Here is an 11,080-nt window from a genome sequence, read left to right on the forward strand (position 1 = left end):
TTTGTGACCATTAGACGTTGGGGGAGGGGTCTTCATGCTTCTCTGTTGTGAAATTCTTCTTTTTACTCCTATTTTTGTCTGGATGTTGATTTTTTTGTTGTCGGTATCTTGAGGAGATTAAACGTTGGAACTCGAACTCTCTTTTTGGTTGGGGAGAGCTGTGGCATTCCCCTACTTCCCCATCGCCATCTTGGACCCCCTCGAGTTTTTGCTTTTTTTATTCAGATATAATTTTAATTTATCTGTTGAAATGAGTACTAAAGAAACTAAAGTTATTTCTGGTGCTTATCTGAAAAATTATACTTTAAAATATTCTGTATTCTGTTTGTATAATGCCCATAATCTATTTTATTCTTTCCTAGATATAAGACTTTGAATACTACATTGTTTTATAACATATAGGTTCATTAATAAATGTGTCCTTTCAGATTGCATTCCATACCAAAACAGTTTAAGATTCCTTTTTTACTAGGTCTTTATAGTATATTTCTTTGGAATAAAATGACAATGTTGTCTAATTTTAAAAGTTTTATAAAGATTATGCAATGTAAAGGCCTTTCTAAGGTGAAGATTTAATACACTGATGTCAAACTAACTTTTATTTATATGAATTACATGTATTGTTACACTTGTAATTTTGTAATCAACTTTTTAATAATTGTTTTTCATTTCTTGCATCTGAAGAATGAAAATTATGGAACAATTCACAGATTTTCATATCATCCTTTGCAATTGCCATGTTAATCTCTGTATTGGTGTAATTTTGATATATGTGCTGCTGAAGCATATAATGTCCTCTAAATTTAGGTAGTTAATGATGCAATATTTATACAGGATTATATCCTTGGGTGCCTATTTGTAACAAGGAAACATTATTGTTCCTAACAATGCTACTGATCTTCTTTCCCTGAAATTCTGTGTATAATGGAAAATAATTATATTGTTCAATTGATTGCTCACGTTTGCAATTTTTTTGTCAATGACTATTTTAAATCTTTTTCATTTTAGATTTAATCATACTTTGAAGCATTTTTAGCTAGGACCAAAGGGGATGGCTTTTTCAAGTACTTATTTATCCAACTGAGTTAGCTCTGTGTAGCTAACAGATTCAAAGTAAGCCTTTCTTAAGAGCTACTTCTAAACTTCTGCAGCTGAAATTTTCCCAAATGAAGTCTCATTGGCACAAATGTCTACTTGACACTTTACCATTCTTCCATGTAATATCAGACCAACCAGAATATCTTACCCTGATAGTGTAAATTGTTTTACTTGAACAAAACAAATCTTAGTTCCAAGGGATAATAGAAAGATGAATATTTCAGACAGAACTTTTCAGACTAGAAGGTTTTTATCAAAATATAATTTTTTATTATACCTACCATTTCAAAAGTAGCTAAAGCCAAGAAGGTGAAAAAATTGTTCATATGCATGATTACCTAATGTCCTGGCCTGTCTACCTTCCAACCAGGCAGGAACTTAGACGAATGCTTTTCTATCACCAAATATTTTCATAGCTCCAGGAGAAGTCCATATGTTTCTCCTTGATATTAGGCTATAAATTGGTAATGGTTCCTCTGGCCTTCAGTCTGTAAATCTACAAAAGGTAAAGGTTTAAGTCTAACTCTACCAAACACTGAGGTAGAGATAATGGAATAATACTTTAAAACAGAGTTGCTTTTGATACCCTAACCAAAACAGAACAATGCAAAACATGTGCTATTATATTATGTTATATATAGTTATATATTTTATATTTATATGTGCTGATTTTATATTTCACACAGTGAAACTTACTAGAATCAATTGATAATTTGAAAAGTAAATTGATATTTATTTATTCCAATAAATAGAATTGGAATATAAATAATTAGGTTTAGAATATATATTAGAATATAAAAAGTATCAATGCAATGTCTTCGATATAAACTTGTGATACCTTCTATGTGTTCATGGTCTTCTGAATTCACATTGTTAAAAATCAATGTTGTTTCCTCTAATCTATAAGAGATTTTACTCTGATGCTCTGTTTATTGTTTTAACTCACTGGTCCCAAACTGTTTTTCTCCATATTTCTGATGCATTCCTACAGATTATACTCCAATTGTGCTAATATGATATCTAAAAGACATTATTCTTCTATAGACCCATGGGTCCTAATATCTTATGGCTGAGTTACCTGCATCATTAGATAACAGGGGCAAGACTTCTCACCTAAGCCTACGCAACATGCCAGCAGAAAGTAACTGAAAATCCATCTCAATTTCTCATTTCTTATATTTCAGGGCTCCAATTCCTTGAGAAACAAGAATTAGCAGCAAGCAATTGTGTAATGCAAGGCAACTTAAAATGAAAGATGAAGTCACAAAATCGAGAGAAATTACTGTATTTCAAACTGAATTTACAGATGGCCAGCCCATATGAGTGAACAAGATCAGAAAATGTCACAAGATTATTTTTAATACCCCTCCCCTAATGACTAATATAATATATCAGTCCAGCATAAGTGGGCCCAAAAAATAGTTCCTGTAAGGATGGATCCGTGATTGATCTACCATGGTCAGGAAAACTTGACTTAGAGGTCAAATGTAATTCAGCAGAACATTAATTGAGAAGATCGGTAGTGCTTCAAAACACTGGTACTTTAGTACAACTTGGTTCTGTGGTATAAAAAGGTTGTCATTCTCAAACCAAACTACATTTAATCTCCTGAAAGTGTATTCCTTTTCAAATAAACTTTTTGAAATCACACTTGCCAAAATAACCTTTGATAAGTAGATGACACTTAGTGACATTACAAGTTTTTCAAGTGTAGGGAGCAAGATACAATAGAGTTGATTTATTTACCCAGCACTAATGTCAAACAGGTTCAAACATTCATTAAAATCTAGAAATAGTACCACGCACCATTTGTGTTGTTCAGTAGGTGCCTTCCAGAAATTTGTTAAATGGATCAGCCTCCCATATTTCAACCCCAAACGTTAGCTAATAAAGTAAATTTCATCACTTAATAAGGGGCATTTTACAAAGTCATAAATACTTGCCTTATCATATACTGTTTTGTTTTCCCTCTGTCTAGCATAGTAATAAATATGTCTTTAAATCTTGAGTATGGGTACTCATCTGAGATGTGACAAAATCTATCTTCTATTTCTATCATATTCCTCTATAGTAGTAAATGTTGGTTTTCTTCTTTTTCCAAAACTTATAGGAGGTAGAAAGTCTTATTCCATGTAAAATAAAATAATCACACATCATTTTACAAAGCCCTTTATAAAAACTGGTAGTTAAGAATACATTCAAAGCCATTTTTAAACTTTCTTGTTGACTAAAGATTAATCTTCAAATGAATGAGAATATAATCATGTCTAGGTGTTTCAAGTCTCCAGTCTTGCAAATTGTTATTGCAGATGAATGAATTATGGAAATATAAGCTGATATCAGTTCAAGTATATCCAGGATTGAAACTCCATGGAATGTATATAAACCTTTCAAATATTAACAGACAGTTTAACAGAATGACTATCAGGAAGTTGAAACCAGACAGGCATAATAGTAAAGACATAGAATGAATGAAAAATGGAACAAGGGGCAAGTACAGCTAGAATACTCAATCTACACATTTGAGAAAGGAAGTGGTAAATCGGAAATAAATCTTGGGGAAGGGGGTGGTTGAGAATGATAGAAGGAGTCACTGTGATCCAGGAGCAATGGATAATTAGGTGGACATATTTAATTGTAAGACACTTGCACAACCTTTGGAAATTCAGTTAAAAAACACAAAAACACATAAAAATCACAACCAAACAGCACTCTCTAGGGAGTATGAATATGACCTCTCAAAAATTTTAAGCAGTTAATGGAGGGAAGTCTTGGTAAAAGCAAACAAAGATGTCCAAAGAGGGCAGTTTGGTGTAGGGGAGGATTCCGAAAAGATTTAAATAGATTATCTAAGGTTATAAATCACCTATATCTGTGCAAATATTATCTTTCTTCTATGAGTTCTCTTTGTCTGAACTGGATACCCCAGTCCTGTACCGCAATTAATAGCTTGGAAAGATGGAATGGAAGAAACAAGATGAAGAACCCATTACTCCACTGTAGAGAAAACAATCCACTATTTTTTCTCTCATCTCTCTTCACTACATTTTATTCATACTTTTAGGTCAATTCTTTTTGAATTACATTTTCTTTCTTTATTCTGGCAAAGTAATTGGTCAAATAATTCACTAAAGATTATTTGCCATTTTCCTGATTATGCTGTTTAATTGACTAAGCGAGTCCATTAAACTTTCCTCTTGCATTTGGTTGCCATGAAACAACATCTATGTTAATGAGGACAAATCTAATGTAAAAATTGTCTCCAGAAAACCAGTCAAAGAAGCTGTGATTACAAATACTTGGCTAACTTTTTTATTTTTCCTTTACCTTGAAAGTCTTCTTGTGTCTAAATTGCCCAGAAAAATAAGTACTCCATCACTTTTTGTTTCAATCAATTCTAACCTCAAGGATATATTTTGCTAACAAGATGCTTAGAGGAAACCAAAAAATACTCCATTTTTATCTTCTCACTTAAGACTCTCCTTACATACCATATCAGGAACAGTGAAGTTATTCTTTGCAAAATTATTACAATATATTATTTTTCTCTTGTTCTTGCATTTGCTCACCAAGATGTATGGAGAAAAATAGAGGTAAATCACCCATTCCTTGGAAGAAAGGTCTGTTACAAAAGGACAACGCTTCTGTGTCCTACTTGTATGTCCTCCTCTCAGCTCTTTCCTGATTTCCAATTAAACACAGCTTCTTGGCTTCAAGTCTATTGAAGCCTCACCCACTGCTTCATCTTCATAGTTTCTCTTTTAAAACTCTTTTAAGGGTAGAGACCCAGCTATATACAACCAATCTGAAAAAGATCACAAACCACAAAATCTAAAGGAGTTTTATGACACTTCAGGAGGACGATTGGGAGACCTAGGACTCCCCATGCCAATCTTTTGCTCATCATATTCCTGCCTCGGTTTGTCCCCTTTCCTATTGGCCAATACTCGTCTCTGTAACTGATCTGGATATGACCAGGTGTCAGGAATGGTAGTGGTTAGAGCCCCGTTCTTTTTTTGTCTAGGAGACAACTCCTCCGCTACTGGCACTCACAGCAATCACTGGCAACCCAATGGCTCCTATCCTTTTGCAGGTTTGGTACGTGTTCCCCCATTTATTGTTCTGGCTACTAATGACTCTCAGTTTTCCCAGGTTCAATTGATTCGTCCGCGCACTAAAAGAGCACTAGGATTGATCATTGCTACAGAGGCTTCAGCTACCACCGCCGCTATATTGCTGTCCCAAAGCGTGTCCACCATGCAACAGATAAACCAGCTCATCCCTCAATCAGCTTAAGGGAGGCCTCCTTGTGCTCCAACAACGAATAGACTTGTTCCAAGAACAGATTACGTTTCTTTGATTACAATAAGGAGGACTATGTAATGCTATGACTACTTCTTTCTGTCAGCTTTCCACTCCCGCACCCAATTTCACTGAACTTAGTAACTACATCAAAGACCCTTGGTCCCTTAAGTACTTAAACTTCACCCAAAACTTGCTGCATGATCTTACCCACCTAAACCAGACCACCGTACAGCTTATTCCCGCTGCCTCCTTTTTAGAAGATGTGCTTTAAAAGTTACAACAATGGTTTTTGCCATCCTCTCTGGTCATCTGGGGAGGCCTTGCACTTGTAGGGCTTACTCTCCTAGGAATTATTAAATGCTTGCACTCCTGGCAAAAACGCCTCCAACAACGGGTCACCATAATGATGGTCCTTTTAATAGAAAAGGGGAAAATTGTGGGTAGAGCCGGTCAGATCTGGTTGAGTCAGCTAGAATAGCAGTTGAAGCACACTTCCTGCTCATAGAGACGTGACCCACAGGCACGTCTGCCGAGCTTGCAAGCCATGAACTGTCCATGCTCCCTACATGCCCCTGGGGGCCCAATCAGTGCCTGTCACCAAGCAGTGCCCATCATCAACTCCCCGCTAAGTAATTGGCTGGGAAGGACTCAGGAGGTTGGGAAACCTGGGGCTATAAAATCCCAACCCTTGTGCAGAAATAAACCAGACCTGCTTAAGCCTGTTCTCCTAACGTGTGTTCCTTGTGTGCGTCGTTCACACTTAACTCCTGCCAGAGATCTAGCCCTACAATGTAGCAATGGGGGAGGCCTTATAGTCCTTCACCTTCATTAGACTTGAAGCTAAGAATTTGTGATTAGTTGGAAATCAGGCAAGAGCTAAGAGGAGGATAGAGAAATAGGACATAGGAGCATTGTCCTTTTGTAAAAGACACTGTCATCCAAGGTATGGTTGATTCAACTCTATTCTTCTCCATACATCTTTTTGAGCAAATGAAAGACAAAGAGAAAAAAATAATCTATTGAAATATTTTTGCAAAGAATAACTTCACTGTTCCTGATATGGTATCTAAGGAGAGTCTTAAGAGAGAAGATAAAAGTGCAGTATACTTCAGTTTCCTCTAAGCATCTTGTTAGCAAAATATATCTTTGAGGTTATAAGTGACTCTTCCAAAAATTGGTGGAGTACTTATTTTTGAGGGCACTTTAGACACAAGAAGACTTTTAAGGTAAAAGAAAAAAGAAAAATGTATAGCTAAATATTTGTGATCACAGCTTCTTGGACTGGTATTTTGGAGACACAGTTTTACATTAGAGATTGTCCTCATTAACATTGATGTTGGGTTTCCGTGGCAAGGGGGAAGTTTAATGGACTCACTTGGACAAGAAAACAGATGATAGAAAAAAATGGCTAATAATATTTAGTGAATTATTTTGACCAATTACTTTGCCAGAACAAAGAAGGAAATATATAATTCAAATCACTTGACTTATACTTATGAGTAAAACTAGTCAATAGAAATGAGAGAAAACGTAGAGGACTGTTTCCTCTCCAATGGAGTAATGGGAATGGGTTCTTGATCTTGTTTCTTCCATTCTATCTTCACAAGCTATCAAATGTGGCTCAAGACTAGAATATCCAGTTCAGACCAAGAGAACTCACAGAAGAAAATATTTGCAGCAGATATAGGTGATTTATAACTTTAAACAATCTATTTACATCTGTTAAAAATCCTCCTCTACCCAAAATTGCTCACTTCGAACAGCTTTGTATGCTTTTCCCAAGATTGTCCTTCATTAACTATTTAAAATTTTGAGAGGTCATAATCGTACTCTATAGAGATTGATGTTTGGTTGTGCTTTTTGTGTGTTTTTGTTTTTTGTTGTGTTTTTTCACTCAATTTCAAAAGGTTCTGAAAGTGTGTTACAATTAAATATGTCCATCTAATTGCCCAATGTTCCGGGATCAGAGTCACTCCTTCTATCTTTCTCAACCAACCCCTTCTACAAGATTTATTTCCGATTTACCACTTCCTTTCTCACATGTGTATATTAGGTATTCTAGCTGTACTTGCCCCTTGTTCCATTCTTCATTCATCCTATGTCTTTACTATTATTCCTTTACTATTATTACCATTATTTCAACTTCCTGATAGTCATTCTGTTAAACTGTCTGTCAGTACTTTGAAAGGTTTATATACATTCCATGGAGTTTCAATTCTGCATATACTTGAACTGATGTCAGCTTATATTTTCATAATTCATTCATCTGAAGTAGCAATTTGCAAGACTGGAGACCTGAAGCACCTAGACATGATTTCATTGCCATCCATTTGGAAGGTTAATCTGTAGTCAACAAGAAAGTTTAAAAATAGCTTAGAATGCATTCCTAACTACCAGTTTTTATAAATGGCTTTGTACAATGGTTTGTGATTATTTTATTTTACATGGGATAATATTTTCTACTATCTATAAGATTTAGCAAAAGAAGAAAACTAAAATTTACTACTGTAAAGGAAAATGATAGAAATAGAAGACAGATTGTATGTTTGTCAAATCTCTGATGAGTACTCATATTCAATTCTTTAAGTCGTATTTCTTACTATGTTAGACAGGGAAAACATAAAACACCATATGATAAGGCAACTATTCATGACTTTTTAAAATGTACTTATTATGTGATGAAATTTACTTTATTAGCTAATGTTTTGGTTTGAAATATGGGAGGCTGATCTATTTAACAAATTTGCGAAGCCACCTACTGAAAAACACAATGGGTGGGGGGTACTATTCATACACTTTAAGGAATGGTTGAACTTGTTTGGCATTAGTGCTGGGTAAATAAATCAACTCTATTGTAACTTGCTCCCTACACTTGAAAAACTATTAACCACACTAAACATCATCACTTGTAAAGTGTTTTTTTTTTTGGCAAATGTGATTTTTTAAAGTTTATTTGAAAAGGAATATACTTTCAGCAGATTAAATGTAGGTTATAATTTGTTTGAGAATGACAACATTTTTATACTACAGAACCAAGTTTTACTGAAGTACCAGTGTTTTGAAGCACTAAAGATCTTCTCAATTAATGTTTTTCTGAATTATATTTGACCTCTATGTCAAGTATTCCTAGCATTGGTAGACCAATTATGGATCTATCGTTCAGGAACTATTTTTTAGCTTGCTGATACTTGACTGAAATCATTCATCAATCATTAAGAGAGGGGTATTACAAATAATCTTGTGACATTTGTGGACTTTTTCACTCATATGGGATGGTCATCTGAAAATTGAAAGTTTGAATTACTGTACTTTCACATTTTGTGATTTCATCTTGCATTTTAAGTTGCCTTGCATTTCCCAATTGCTCACTGCTAATTCCTGCATTTCAAGGAATTGGGGCCCTGAAATATAAGAAATGAGAAATTGAGATGGGTCTTCAATGACTTTCTCTTGGCATGTTGCATGGGCGTAGGTGGGAACTCTTGTCCTTGTTATCTGATGATGCGGATAACTGGGACCTGGGATCCTAGGACCCATGGATCCTGTGGAAGAATAATACTTTTTAGACATCATATCAGCAAAATTTGAGTATAATCAGTAGGAAAGTTTCAAAAATATGGAGAAAAACAATTTGGGACCAGCGAGTTAAAACATTAAACAGAACAGCAGAGTAAAATCCCTTATAGATTAGAGGAAAACATTTTTTTTACCATGTGAATTCAGAAGACCAAGAACACGTAGAAGGTATCACAAGTTTATACCAAAAACATTGCATTGATACTTTTTATATTCTAATATATATTCTAATCCTGATTATTTATATTCCAATCTATTTATTGGAATAATATAAATTAGTCAAATTATCAATTAATTCTACTAAGATTTACTGTGTGAAATATAAAATCAGCACATATAAATATAAAATATATAATTATCTATAATATAAGAAAATGTTTTTCATTGTTCTGTTATGGTTAATGTATCAAAGGCAACTGTTTTAAAGTATTATTCCATTATCTCTACCTCAGTGTTTGATAGAATTAGAACTAAAGCTTTACCATTCAGAGATGTACAGCCTAGAGGCAAGAGGAAACACTGTGATTAAAACACTCCCAATTTAAGGCCTAATAAGGAGGAGAAACATATGGACTTCTCCTGGAGCTATGGAATATATTTGGTGATAGAAAATCAGTGGTGTAACTTCCTACCTGGTTGGATGGTAGACAGGCCAGGACATTAGGTAATCATGCATATGAACAATTTTTTCACCTTCTTGGCTTTAGCTACTTTTGAAATGGTAGGGTGTAATAAGCAGTTATATTTTGAAAAATACCTTCTAGTCCGAACAGTTCTGTCTGAACTGTTCGTCTCTCTATAATCCCTTGTAACTATGATTAGTTTTGCTCCAGTAAGACAATCTATGCTGTCAGGGTAAGACATTCTGGGTGGGCTGTTCCTACATGGAGCAAGGGTAAAGGGTCAAGGAGACATTTGTGCCAGCAAGCCCTCATTTGGGAAATTTTAAGCTGCAGATGTTTAGAAGTAGCTGTTAAGCAAGGCTTACTTTGAATCCATTAGCTCCACAAGGCTAACTCAGTTAATAAATAAGTACTTGAAAATCAATCACCTTTGCACCTATCTATAAAGGCTTCAACGTATGATCAAATTTCAAATGAAAATGATTTAATAGTCATTGACAAAAACTTGCAAATGTAAACAATCGAACAAACAACATAGGTTTTTTCCACCATACACAGAATTTTACAGAATTAAGATGAATAGCAATTTTGGGAACAATAAGGTTTCCTTGATACAAATAGGCAACCAAAGATCTATGCCTGTCTTAAGATTGCATCATTAATTACTTAAATTTACAGGATAGTACATGCTTCAGCAGCAGGTCTACCTGAATTACAATACAGAGATTTACATGGCTCTTGCACCAAGATGATATGAAAATTTGTGAAGTATTCCATATTTTTCATTCTTCAGATGCAAGAAATGAAAAAAAGTTATTAAAAAGTTGATTACAAATATACAAGTGTAATAATATATGTAATTAATAGAAATAAAAGTTAGTTTGACATCAGTGTATTCAATCTTCACCGTTTTAGAAAGGCCTTTACATAGCATAACCTTTACAAAACTTTTGAAATAAGATAACATTGTCATTTTATCTTAAAATGTTTCTATATGGAATGCAATCTGAAAGGACACATTTATTAATGAACCTATGTATTATAAAACAATGTCAAATTCAAAGTATTATATCTAGGAGAGAATGAAATAGATTATGGACATTATACAAACAGAATACTAAATATTTTAAAATATACTTTTTCAGACAAGCACCAGAAATATCTTTAGTTTCTGTACTACTCATTTCAACAGATAAGTTAAGATTATTTCTGATTTAAAAAATTACAAACTCTATAGAAATCACTATAGATGTATACAAACAACTCGAATATATTTTGACATCAAAGTCAGGCAATTCACTTGGAAGAATACCATGGAATCCATGAACTTTTAAAGTAAGGTATTGCTGTTGCTTTGTATTGTGAAAATATTTTCTATGGACAGATAGGATGGACTGGCAATTTTGAAATTTAAGAAACTTAACTGATCCATTAGGACTTAGGAGAACAATTTGTACAGCTTTCCACAACTTCAAAGA

General features: G+C 34.2%; 2 pseudogenes; one reads left to right on the plus strand and one right to left on the minus strand.

Moving 5' to 3' along the window:
* Positions 1-688: 688 nt before the first annotated feature.
* On the minus strand, positions 689-787 carry LOC122124906 (annotated as a pseudogene).
* Positions 788-10,288: 9,501 nt separating this feature from the next.
* Positions 10,289-10,385, plus strand: LOC122124923 (annotated as a pseudogene).
* The last annotated feature ends 695 nt before the right edge of the window (positions 10,386-11,080 follow it).

This window comes from Dipodomys spectabilis, unplaced genomic scaffold, assembly GCF_019054845.1.
Source record: "Dipodomys spectabilis isolate Male_0828 unplaced genomic scaffold, ASM1905484v1 ptg000008l, whole genome shotgun sequence".
Lineage (NCBI taxonomy): Eukaryota > Metazoa > Chordata > Mammalia > Rodentia > Heteromyidae > Dipodomys > Dipodomys spectabilis.